At 42.5% G+C, this 10,884-nt stretch overlaps 1 long non-coding RNA gene across 3 annotated transcripts in view; it reads right to left on the minus strand.

The window, feature by feature from the left end:
• LOC142101365 (uncharacterized) overlaps positions 1 to 10,884 on the minus strand; it is a 485,133-nt gene that overhangs the window by 55,710 nt on the left and 418,539 nt on the right. The gene's annotated exons all lie outside the window — the stretch shown is intronic.

Raw genomic sequence — 10,884 nt, forward strand, 5'->3', positions numbered from 1 at the left:
CAGCTCATATCTCAGAGTACTTGAATACAGAGGAACTACTGAGTGGTGCACCCTAACACTGGAAGGATACTATGAAAAAAACAAAGAAAAAGACATGACAACTAAAAACCCTTACATATCCAGACTGAGGAATATTTGAATTTAGGCTCAATAAAAGGCACTCAACCTATAAATGAATAATAAATTGAAAATAAAACATAACTTTTATTACTGTATGTAAAAGGATGTGTACTCCTAAGATTAGAAAGGCTAGCGAAATGTTAAAAACCAATGACATACAATGTAAGTTAAAATTGCAGTTCAACTGCAATAGCTCCGTGGTCCTGTCCAAAATCTAAAGTAATTAATATAGAACAGTGAGTCTTCATCTATATAAAGAATTGTGGTAAATTGACCCCTGAGTAATTGTTCATATCAAATTGTAGAGACAACTGTCCTCTATATCACAAACATATAGTGGGGCAGGCAGTCTGATCTGTAATAATAGGTTGTCAAATATTCCTCAGTCTGGATATGTAAGGGTTAAGATTTTCTGTTTAAACCTATTAATTCTGAAGATGGCTTGTCCCCAGTTGTTCAAACATATAACAGCTATAAATAGCTGATTTTAAAGCATAATGTTGCCGTTCCTCTGTTTGTATCTTATTAGTTCATTATCATCAGCAGTTAAAAATATCAGCTGTTGAAAACATATATAGAGCACAGAAAGGCTGACTCTCGGTAGTGATTGTATTCAGAGCACAACACTGTGATTTATACGTTTGAAAGTGCATTGTTAACTCACTAACGATAGTTGACAGTCAGATTTGCATTGTCTGTTAAATTACTTATTATACTGAACCAACAGGCTTCAAACGTATGAATCACAGTCTTTTTCTTTGTTTTTTTTCAGAACAGGATTAAATACAGCACGGCCCTGTAACGATAGCAGGTCCAACAAGTGAGGAAATCAGTGCCAATAAATACAGTGGGATATGTACAGCACAGCTCCCCTACCAAGTGAGGAACTTAATCCAAATAAATCCAGTGGTATATTTTCCATAGCGAATCTCTGGCAGAGCATCACCTCTTGGCCAAAATCAGTCACACACATGTCCAGCTCCCAGGGTAGCCTTTTTTATCACCTCCTAATCCCACTTTGGGAACTGCCTGCCCAGGGGAGTTGTAAAAGGTCTTGATTGGTGGGCTTCTCACACTAACCAGCTTCCTTCCCTACCTCCCCAGGTGTCTTCCCTCAGGTGACCCCTGCTGGGTCTGGCTCCTGGCTGTCTGTAAAGCTCACTAGTGGACAATAGGGAGCAAACAGAAGGAATAATTATTATTATTATTAATTTTTATTTATAGGGCGCAATAATGGTACCTTATTCACTCAACTCCTGAGTGTTTCCTATGGAGGTGGAAATTTAAGCCCTGAAATGCTTTTCCATGGAGATGTTACATTTCTATACAATAACCTTTATATTGAAACAGTGTTCTGATTACAAACCAAATCTAAGCCATACCTCATAACAATGGACATTTCAGACATATGGTAATTACCTTAGCTAACACAAGCAAAATGTACCTAATAACTTGAACATAATACAGCGATGCTCTGGTGTATATACTTAGACTGGGCCAAGGATTAAAAAGTACATTAAACTGTGAGAAACGGGTGATGAATAAAAAGTTCTCAGTCCGGTAGCACCCCATTCCCTCACAATGAGCGATACTCTGCAGTGAGGCCACGGTCTTGACTGTGGAATAAACTGAACAGGTAATGCAGTGAAGCGATGAACTGCGGAGAACAGAAGCGCGAGATCCACACGGGTTATAACTCTGGAACAGGACCGATGATGAGCGATGCTGCAGCCGTACAGCTCAACTCGCGAAGACAGGAACAAAGGTAAGTATGAGCATGGACAGAAGTCAGAGGAGATGCTTCCTATCAGGTAGGGGGTCCTGATGATCTGACACCCACAGAAAGGAGGAGGACCCCAATAAAGGGAACTGGCAGGGGATTCTCCTATCACCATGGAGCAGAGGTTTTAAAAGGTTCCTGGGGTTGCGCATGTGCAGAATGCTTGGTAAGATGGCGTCCAAGGATAGAGGACCGTCAGGCTGTACAACAGATAGGAGTAACCACGGGAAACCCATGTACACAAGGCTCAGAATGGAACTAAACCGGTGAGATGCGTGATTATATATCTACACACACATACATACACTATAATTTAATATATACTTTATATATGGGGGGGTGAGCAGCAGTGACAGGAAGGGGGCGGAGCTCCCAGTACCACCCCCACCTCTCCTATAAATGTACACTGTGTATTTAGTAGCTGTAATTCTCGGTGCCCGTTTCTCTTCTGTGGGTTTGGATATCTGCACAGTACCATGCCTCTTGTCCAGTATGCTGGTTGTCATTCTCAGTATCACTTCTTATATAGGGTCTATTTATAACCCATCGTCTTTACTTCATGTAATTATCATTTCTTATTGCAATGATAAAAGATTTAACATGGCTATTTATTAAAGCCGCTCAACTGAGACAGCGGCTCCGATGGTTTGTCCCGGCAAATCGCACTGAGCCTGCTCAGATTAAAATGTGCAATAGTCGGGAGGGGAGGAGCAGGAAGCCTGCTGGGGTGGGAACCAGAAGATCCCTCCCCAGAGGATAGAAGGGAGGACGGCGTTGGTTGTTTGATAAATAGGGTATTTACTATTTTCACCCTATCTCTAGACACCAATGGGAATTGCATCTTTGACCGAACATGCTGGGTCCTCTAACAATAAACAGACACAGAACTTTAAACTGCCGTTTTCGGGGGAATTTACCAGGATGACAACCAGGCCCCTGAGACTGGATGGAGCACGGCGCAGATCCTCAATGATCATGTTCTTCAGATCTGGCTGATCCAGAACATATAAGTTGTGTTTGGTGATTGCGTCATGTTTGCGACTGTCGTGTTGTAGATCCAGTTGATGGTCACAGGGGCGCACAGAGGATTTTTCGGGGGGGGGTTTCCTCCGCCCCGAAAAAAAAAAAAATCCTAGAGACCTCGGCTGCACTGTAGTATACAGCAACCGCGGCACTGTCAAAGAAGCTGCTGTATACTACAGTGCCGATATGTAGGGCCCTTTTTAGCGGAGGGGGGGGTTTCTGGAGACCCAGCAACCCCCCCTGCGTGCGCCACTGGGTCAGTAAATACAGTTCAAGAACCCTTCTCTTCCTTGTGTATAACCTGTACTTTAGTCTGTAGTCTCCAGACTAAGATACGTCAGTCATCCAGCCAGCAATGACACAACAGGGAGTGGTTCTTGTATCACAAACAGGTATCGCTCTAACACCTGCTGCTTCTTACATCCTGTGCAGAGAAGTCACCGTTACCCTCTCCCCCGGATGAAGGTAAGGAATTAACGGCAGCTTTACGGATTTCATTTCAAAATTCATTTGTGTAGTTGAGATGCAAGATTACAATTTTGTGAATCTAGAAATGTGTATATTTATCCACACTTGCTGTAACTCCCAAAACACTACACTGTGCTTTCCTATTTTAATTGAGAGTTAATTATTAACATATGAATCTGATAATTGCCTTTGATACATAATCCAAAGTAAGTAATTTGAGACTTGTCTAACCAGTTGCCACTCGGCTCTGTGGAGACACCTAGTAAGGTAAGAAGTTATCCATCAGGCTGGGATAGAACTTTCTGCACCTTAACAATATACATGAGTATTGTATGTCAGCACGGAGATGAGAATCGCTTCCCTCTTCCGTCGTCGTTGTCTTTGTTCACGGATTTGGCACCTGCTAACAACAGGCACCAATTTTTGGGGAGATTAATTGTTGTTAAACAGAGGCAATAGGGTGAAACTCCAGATCTTTTTACATTGATGTCTTGTATGACCCTATAATTATTCTGTTTGATAGGACTAGTGTCAGGTTATACACAGAAATACAGCCAGCACATGGCATAGGGACTACACTGTGCTGAGGAGCTTGCAATCCACATCCATATGAAAAGGCAACTGAATTGTAATGTGTATGAGGGGTTGGATATTTGTGCAACCGGCTTAAAGAATATGGAGCTTCCCCCCCCATTGCTAGAAATGGTGCAGTCCGGCTCTTACCCCACTGGGAATTTACAGAATGACTCAGTTCATCTATACTGATTCCATCATCCAGGAGAGAACAGATCTCACAACACAGCACTTATATCGCACACCTCAGTCTCTCTCAGTCTGTCCTTATACACAGAGCCTTTATATCAGTGATTGGCAACAGGCGGGCCCCTGAGCCTTCCTCTGCGGCCCATGGCTCCTTCCTGTTTTAGTTTCATAGCGTATGACACGTGTGTAAAATGTTGCCGATATGTTATTACAGATCGGTGTCTCTTTCTATTCCTGAGATTAGGGGTAACGTGCGGCCCCTAGAGGGCTGCCCATGTGGTGCCTGCAGTGTTGCAGGTTGCTCATCACAGTCCAGTTTCTGGCTGTAGGTAACTGTGCTCTAGCCGGGGGGATTCCCACCTAATTGGAACATAAAAGTGATTAAAATCAGAAGCTTATTTAAAGGACATGCGGTGTACATTGTACAACAAACCAAGGGTGCAAGATAGATTGGGGATAACGCAAGACATCTGTATAAAATGGAATCATTTGTATTTCATTATTTAGGATAGTTTCTTACGTGTTTACAGATATAAAATCAGATAAAAAAATATAATAAAATAAGTAGCCATTAATAGTCTGCAGAATGAGGGGCTGATTCATTAGAGAAAATCCTTATTATATGAATGGATTAACACCCTTGCATGCAGAGGTCTATTTAACAGCCAACACCGGTACTGTTATTGTCACCACTCGGTATGGAAATAACAGATAAGTAGGATGAGCTTTGAATTAAGTTTTTATGGATTTAAATATTTAATTTTTTAAAAAAATGTTATCTAATATCTATCTATATATCTATATATATATTATTTCCGCACTAGTAGAGTTGAAAGCCTCAAAAATATTCTTCCAATTATACTGCGCATTTTGCAAAGACTAAGCGGTAAGTTAACCCAGTCTTTTAGACCCAGGACATCCATCTCCCATAGGAAAGACGGAAACGCCGGCGTTTCCTCCAGCACCGGTGTAATGCTTTGAGATTTCCTCAATGTGTCTAAATCCGGGGAGGTCACCTGAACGCCCATTACAGGTCCAGTGATATAACAGTGAAAGGCACCTGATGCTCTATTTATTTATAGGGTAAGGCTGCAGGTGACAATAGACGCCACCAATTAATACATCAGAACCTCAGAAGATGTCTCACCTCTGTCTGTTTTACCCAGTGTGTCTGTGTGTGTCCCCAATTGTAAAGCGCTACGGAATATGTTGGCGCTATATAAATAAATGATGAAGATGAGGATGATTTCAATCTAGTGATGAGCAGGTTGAGGAGAGGGGGCCCCAGTACTATAGACCTTGGACACGACTGACTCCCCTCCCACTGCCTGGGGCCCCCATGTGTATCCTCTTTCTGGCCCTCCTTACCACCCACTGAGGCTGGCCTACCACCACCCACAGTCTATATACTGTATGTAGCTTTAATTAAGAAGGAAAAAAGTCAAGTTTCCGCTAACCCTTTGGCACTACATCTTCCTTCCTCTCACGTGAACGCTCTCTAATCACAGGTTGGATGTGAATGCAAGGGATTAATTCACTTTCCGCCAATCTCACACTCACATGTCAGACCGGGGACAACAGAGTGAAATCACACCCCAAAGCAGCCCACACACCCTAAAAACTGAGAGTTAATCTGTCTCTCTTTAGGAACACTCACACTAACAATCCATCACACAGCTCTCCAGCAGTCAGAGGGTTAACAGTCCAAAGCCGCAGTTAATCTCCAAGAGAGCCCAGAGAATTGCTTTAGAGCCTCAGGGACACAATGTAATAAAGTTACACAGTACTTAAACACAAACACCTTATAAAAAACTAAAAACAAAACACATTTATAAAAGGGCCACTATGATTTAAATTGCTAGTTATAAAAATTAGGTTTGTTTACTTTTGGAGAAAAAGGTGTCCGATAGGTGACCAAATTAATATGTATAAATATATGCAAGATCAGTTCAAAGATTTGTCCAACACTTTTTTTTTTCTATAAAGGACAAGGGGTCATCAGTTGTTTTCACCATCAACATAGGAAGGGTTCTTTACTGTAAAGGCGGTAAAGCTGTGGAATTCCTGATCACAGGAGGTGGTGATGGCAAATTCACTACCAGAATGTAAAAAGAAAGTGGATGGTATCTGTATGTATAATTAGTAGAGGACATTACAGGAGTGAACGATGCAGGGAATGAATTAGAGGTGGCACAGGGGAGTTTATTTTGCTTCCTCTCGATGAACACAATTAGAATATGTCTGAAAAGTTGAAATTGATGGACGGCAATTGAATTTCACCCATACTATGTAACTCTGCAACAGAAAACCCATCTGTCACCAGAATATATTCATGAGACTCTTCCCCCACACATTAAGAATCCAGGCAGGGTGTGATCTAAGGTTTGGATCAGAGAGCGGAGTTGTTTGTAAATTTTAATTATTACTATTTTTTATTTATATAGCACCAATCAAAATACGCAGCGCTTTCCAGAAAACACCGAATCATTAACATCAGTCCCTGCTCCCCTGGAGCTTACAGTCTAAATTCTCTAACACACAGACACGCACCTTTTTGTCAGAAGCCAATTAAACTACCAGTATGTTTTTGAAGCGTGGAAGAACTAGAGCACCCGGAGGAAACCCACGCAAACACGGGGAGAACATACACACTCCACAGATACACAGGGATAACATACAAACCCCACACATACATGGGCAGAACATACACACTCCACAGATACATGGGCAGAACATACACACTCCACAGATACACAGGGATAACATACAAACCCCACACATACATGGGGAGAACATACAAACCCCACATGTCACATCTGAGCCGTATGCAGATGCTCTGCCGGACTGCAGTCCCAGATAAGACAAAGCCATTGGTCGATGACGGATCATTAGCACCTCTGACTAATATGTGAAAAGGCTAAATCTGAGCCCTGCTATCTGCCACCTATATGCACAATATCCACTAATAAATATATACACATATACAAATATATACATAAACACACACACACACACAAAATACCATGATTACTGCATTGTCCAACATTGTCCTGGTAAAACGTCAGCGCACACAAAGGGGAGAGGTCATCCCATACTGGGGGTGAGGTCAAATCCACCAGTGGTCATTCCAAAGCACTAGAGCAGTGTTGGCTAACCTGTGACACTCCAGGTTTTGTGAAACTACAAGTCCCAGCATACCCTTCCAGAAATAAGCTGCTATATATTGGCAAAGCATGCTGGGACCTGTAGTTTTACAGAGTCTCACAGGTTAGCCAACACTTGCACTAGACCATCCTCAACATCCCTCTCCTAAAAACAATTTACATTTGCACAGCCGCTGCTTCCATCTCGACACCCCAGTCCATGCACTAATCTGTACAAGTGCGAGAATCGTGCAGAAACGGGTACCTGACGCTTGGGGACCTTAGAAGAGGCTCCTGGGTACAGCAAAGAGCTGACAGAAAGTGGAAATGGCCCTCATGCACAGCTCCACACTCCTGAAAATGTACTTTCCCCCTTTATTTCACTGCAATAATCTACTCTTTAAACCGTCACCTCGTCCCCCTCTAGTCGGAGCTGCAGGAATATTTTTTCTCCTAATAAATAAACATCACCGCCAATAATCAGCTATACCCTTCCTTAAATCTTTAAGCACAAATATAAGTTACAAATCATTTTTACGGTAGCAGCCATTTAATTTCAATCCTGAAATCACAGATATAAAGGCATTCTGGAGAAAAGCATCACGTACGGACGCTGAAATGTTAGAGCGACGTCAGACTGTGAGACTAGGCCGGTCATAGACGCTTCTCCTAAGGTCCATAAACAACAAAAATAGTTTCAAAGATCCGGAAAATACAGGACAGTCTATATCCATCCACTGTGCACACAGCTGACAAACACACATATACAGAGAGAGTTACAGGTGTTGGACCCCGCTGCCTTCTCCATCCTACTGCAAAACGTATCACATTACTCAGAAGGGAATATAGTACCTGTGTATTACACAGAGACCAGGTCTAACACGCACACAGTTTACCACCCTTCCCCAGCAGTGTGTCGCTGTGTGCGGGGGGTAGTATTACAGGGAGTGCTGGTCACAGACAGGAAGATGACTAACCAGTTACCATTAAAGGCCAAATCCCTTTGTCTTAGTGATCACATCTCTAACACCCTCATATCCACCCAAGCATTTCTTGAATTACTATTATCTGCCTACGTCCTGTTACACGTCTGCTATTCCAACCTCTTCGGTTACTGAGCAGGTCCCACTACACAGTGTTATCATTGTACCACAGATTGTACCACCTGGTCACACATTGCTGGGTTGTATCCGCTCAGCACAAACCCTCCACGTCTTAAACTTGGCCTGGTCATAAACTGCTGCCAAGTCTCGGTATATTGTCAGAGCTAGTGTCTTACCAGCAGTACTGACCCATCAGCTACACAGGGCCTAAGCTACTAATAACTCAGGAAAACTATTACTTAGTGAGCTCCCTCTTGTCATCCTCTCCATGCCTACTCTCACGGAATATCCCAGAGACTCCCCAAAATTCGGAAGAGCACACTTCCTCCCGGATACCACCCAATTCACTATTCGGGTGGGCAGAGGTGGGACATTTGCATAATCTTAGCACAGCCCCTCGCTGTGTGATGCTGCAAATCACGGCACTGCCAGCAGAGGGCAGTGCCACAGTGATGCAAACACCAATCACAGCATTGAACAGTACGGGGCATGGTCTTAGTTGCACACACAAGGGGGTAAATGTGGGCAGCACAGTGGTTAGCACTTCTGCCTCACAGCACTGGGGTCATGAGTTCGATTCCTGACCATGGCCTTATCTGTGTGGAGTGTTTGTATGTTCTCCCCGTGTTTGCGTGGGTTTCTTCCAGGTGCTCCGGTTTCCTCCCACACTCCAAAAACATACTGGTAGGTTAATTGGCTGTTATCAAACATTGACCCTAGTCTGTGTGTGTCTGTCTGTGTGTGTGTGTATTAGGGAATTTAGACTGTAAGCTTCAATGGGGCAGGGACTGATGCGAGTTCTCTGTACAGCGCTGCGGAATCAGTGGCGCTATATAAATAAATGATGATGATGATGATGATGAATGTATCAAGCAGCATTTTTTTCGGAGATTTAAAATCGCTGATGACTTGCCTCTCCAAGCTGCCGGATGTATTATCTTGCGGTTTGGACGGTCCTAACGCAAATTGGCAGCGATGTGCGACTATTTCAAAGCACCTATCCCGCCGGCGTTTTAGTCAAATTCGTCAAAAAATCACAGAAAAATCACCAGAGAAATCTGTTTATTAAATTAAGAGGGAAATATTATCTTATAAAAAATATTATTGTCCCATTAGTAACCATATAAATAAAATTGTCCTTTAATTTAATTATGATAGAGCAGCAATCATTATTTCATGTTGGGTACCATACTTGTGCCCACGGGCATGCTGTCGCTTGTAGTGCCACAAGTGTGCACTTTAATTGGTGTTTCCATCGTGAAAAAAGTATTGACCCATAAAAAAAAAAAAATCATTGCCCTCATTGGTAATCAAATATTATGCCCTAATAATATGATTATAAAATATTATTGCCCCTTTAATATAACCATACATAAAATTTGGGCCACTAATAAATTAATAAAATATTTTTGCACCTCTAATCAAAAAATCTTGATTACCCTCATAATTAATAACTGTATTGTGCCTCCTGCTATGTTGCCTGTCCTTTGAGCTCTAGCCTCTCAGAACCACCTCTATTTTACTGGCGATTTATTTTGGCAATTTACCATAAATTTGCAAAATCGCTGCTTCATACAGTTCACAATTTGGCTAAAAGTTGGGACAGTCATTTGTAATGTGGCGCTTTTGAAAATGGCGCTTTTTCTGCAGATTTCCATCAATTCTCCCTTTCACGCATCATAGATTTGCAAAATAGGTGTGTGCAGCTTGATACATTTTGCCCGTAGTGATGAAATTTCAACGCACCACAACCCAAACACCCCCCCTTCCTCCCACGGCCTATAAATAAGACAGTTTCACCATCCCCACGATATTACATTAGTGAGAGCCAGAGACTCCACAGATATTTCTTACAGCAGATATCTAATGTATATAAGCCTAGTGGCGTGTGTTAGTCTGTGTGTGTGTGTGTGGGGGGGAAAAAAAAAACAAGCTGCAGCGCCACCTGCTGGGCGGAGTTATACACTGACCTACTAAATTCTTAGTGTGTGTGGGGGAAAAAACTCAGAAAGGGCTGAAATTTGGTATACTAAGATGTTTTTAATTTGTTAATTGTTAAAAGTGTTTATAAAGATTTTAAAAAAATATATATATATTTCTTGAAGGAGAAGTGACAGTTGGGAGTGGTTGGTGGTTGCCGGGGGTGACAGTGGGGAGTGTTTGGTGGTTGCCGGGGGTGACAGAGCGAGAGGAGTGTGATACTCAGGACCGCTAAGAGAGATCCCTGTGTCTGGACATCTGGATAGATGTGGCGATAAAGATGAAGGATGAGGTGATGGAGAAGAATGATGAGGTGGTGACATGTGGACAAAACCACGTTAAAAAAGGGCGCTTGCGTCGGGAAGTAACGCTCTTCCCCTGAGGAGGCCTGGGCTAGGCCCAAATGCATGACAAGAACCTTTTTAACACCTTAAGTAGCTTGATTTGACTAAAATGCATGAGTATCATGCACGGGTTAACTTGTAGAATATATATGGTTAGAGTA

This window comes from Mixophyes fleayi, chromosome 9, assembly GCF_038048845.1.
Source record: "Mixophyes fleayi isolate aMixFle1 chromosome 9, aMixFle1.hap1, whole genome shotgun sequence".
NCBI lineage: Eukaryota > Metazoa > Chordata > Amphibia > Anura > Limnodynastidae > Mixophyes > Mixophyes fleayi.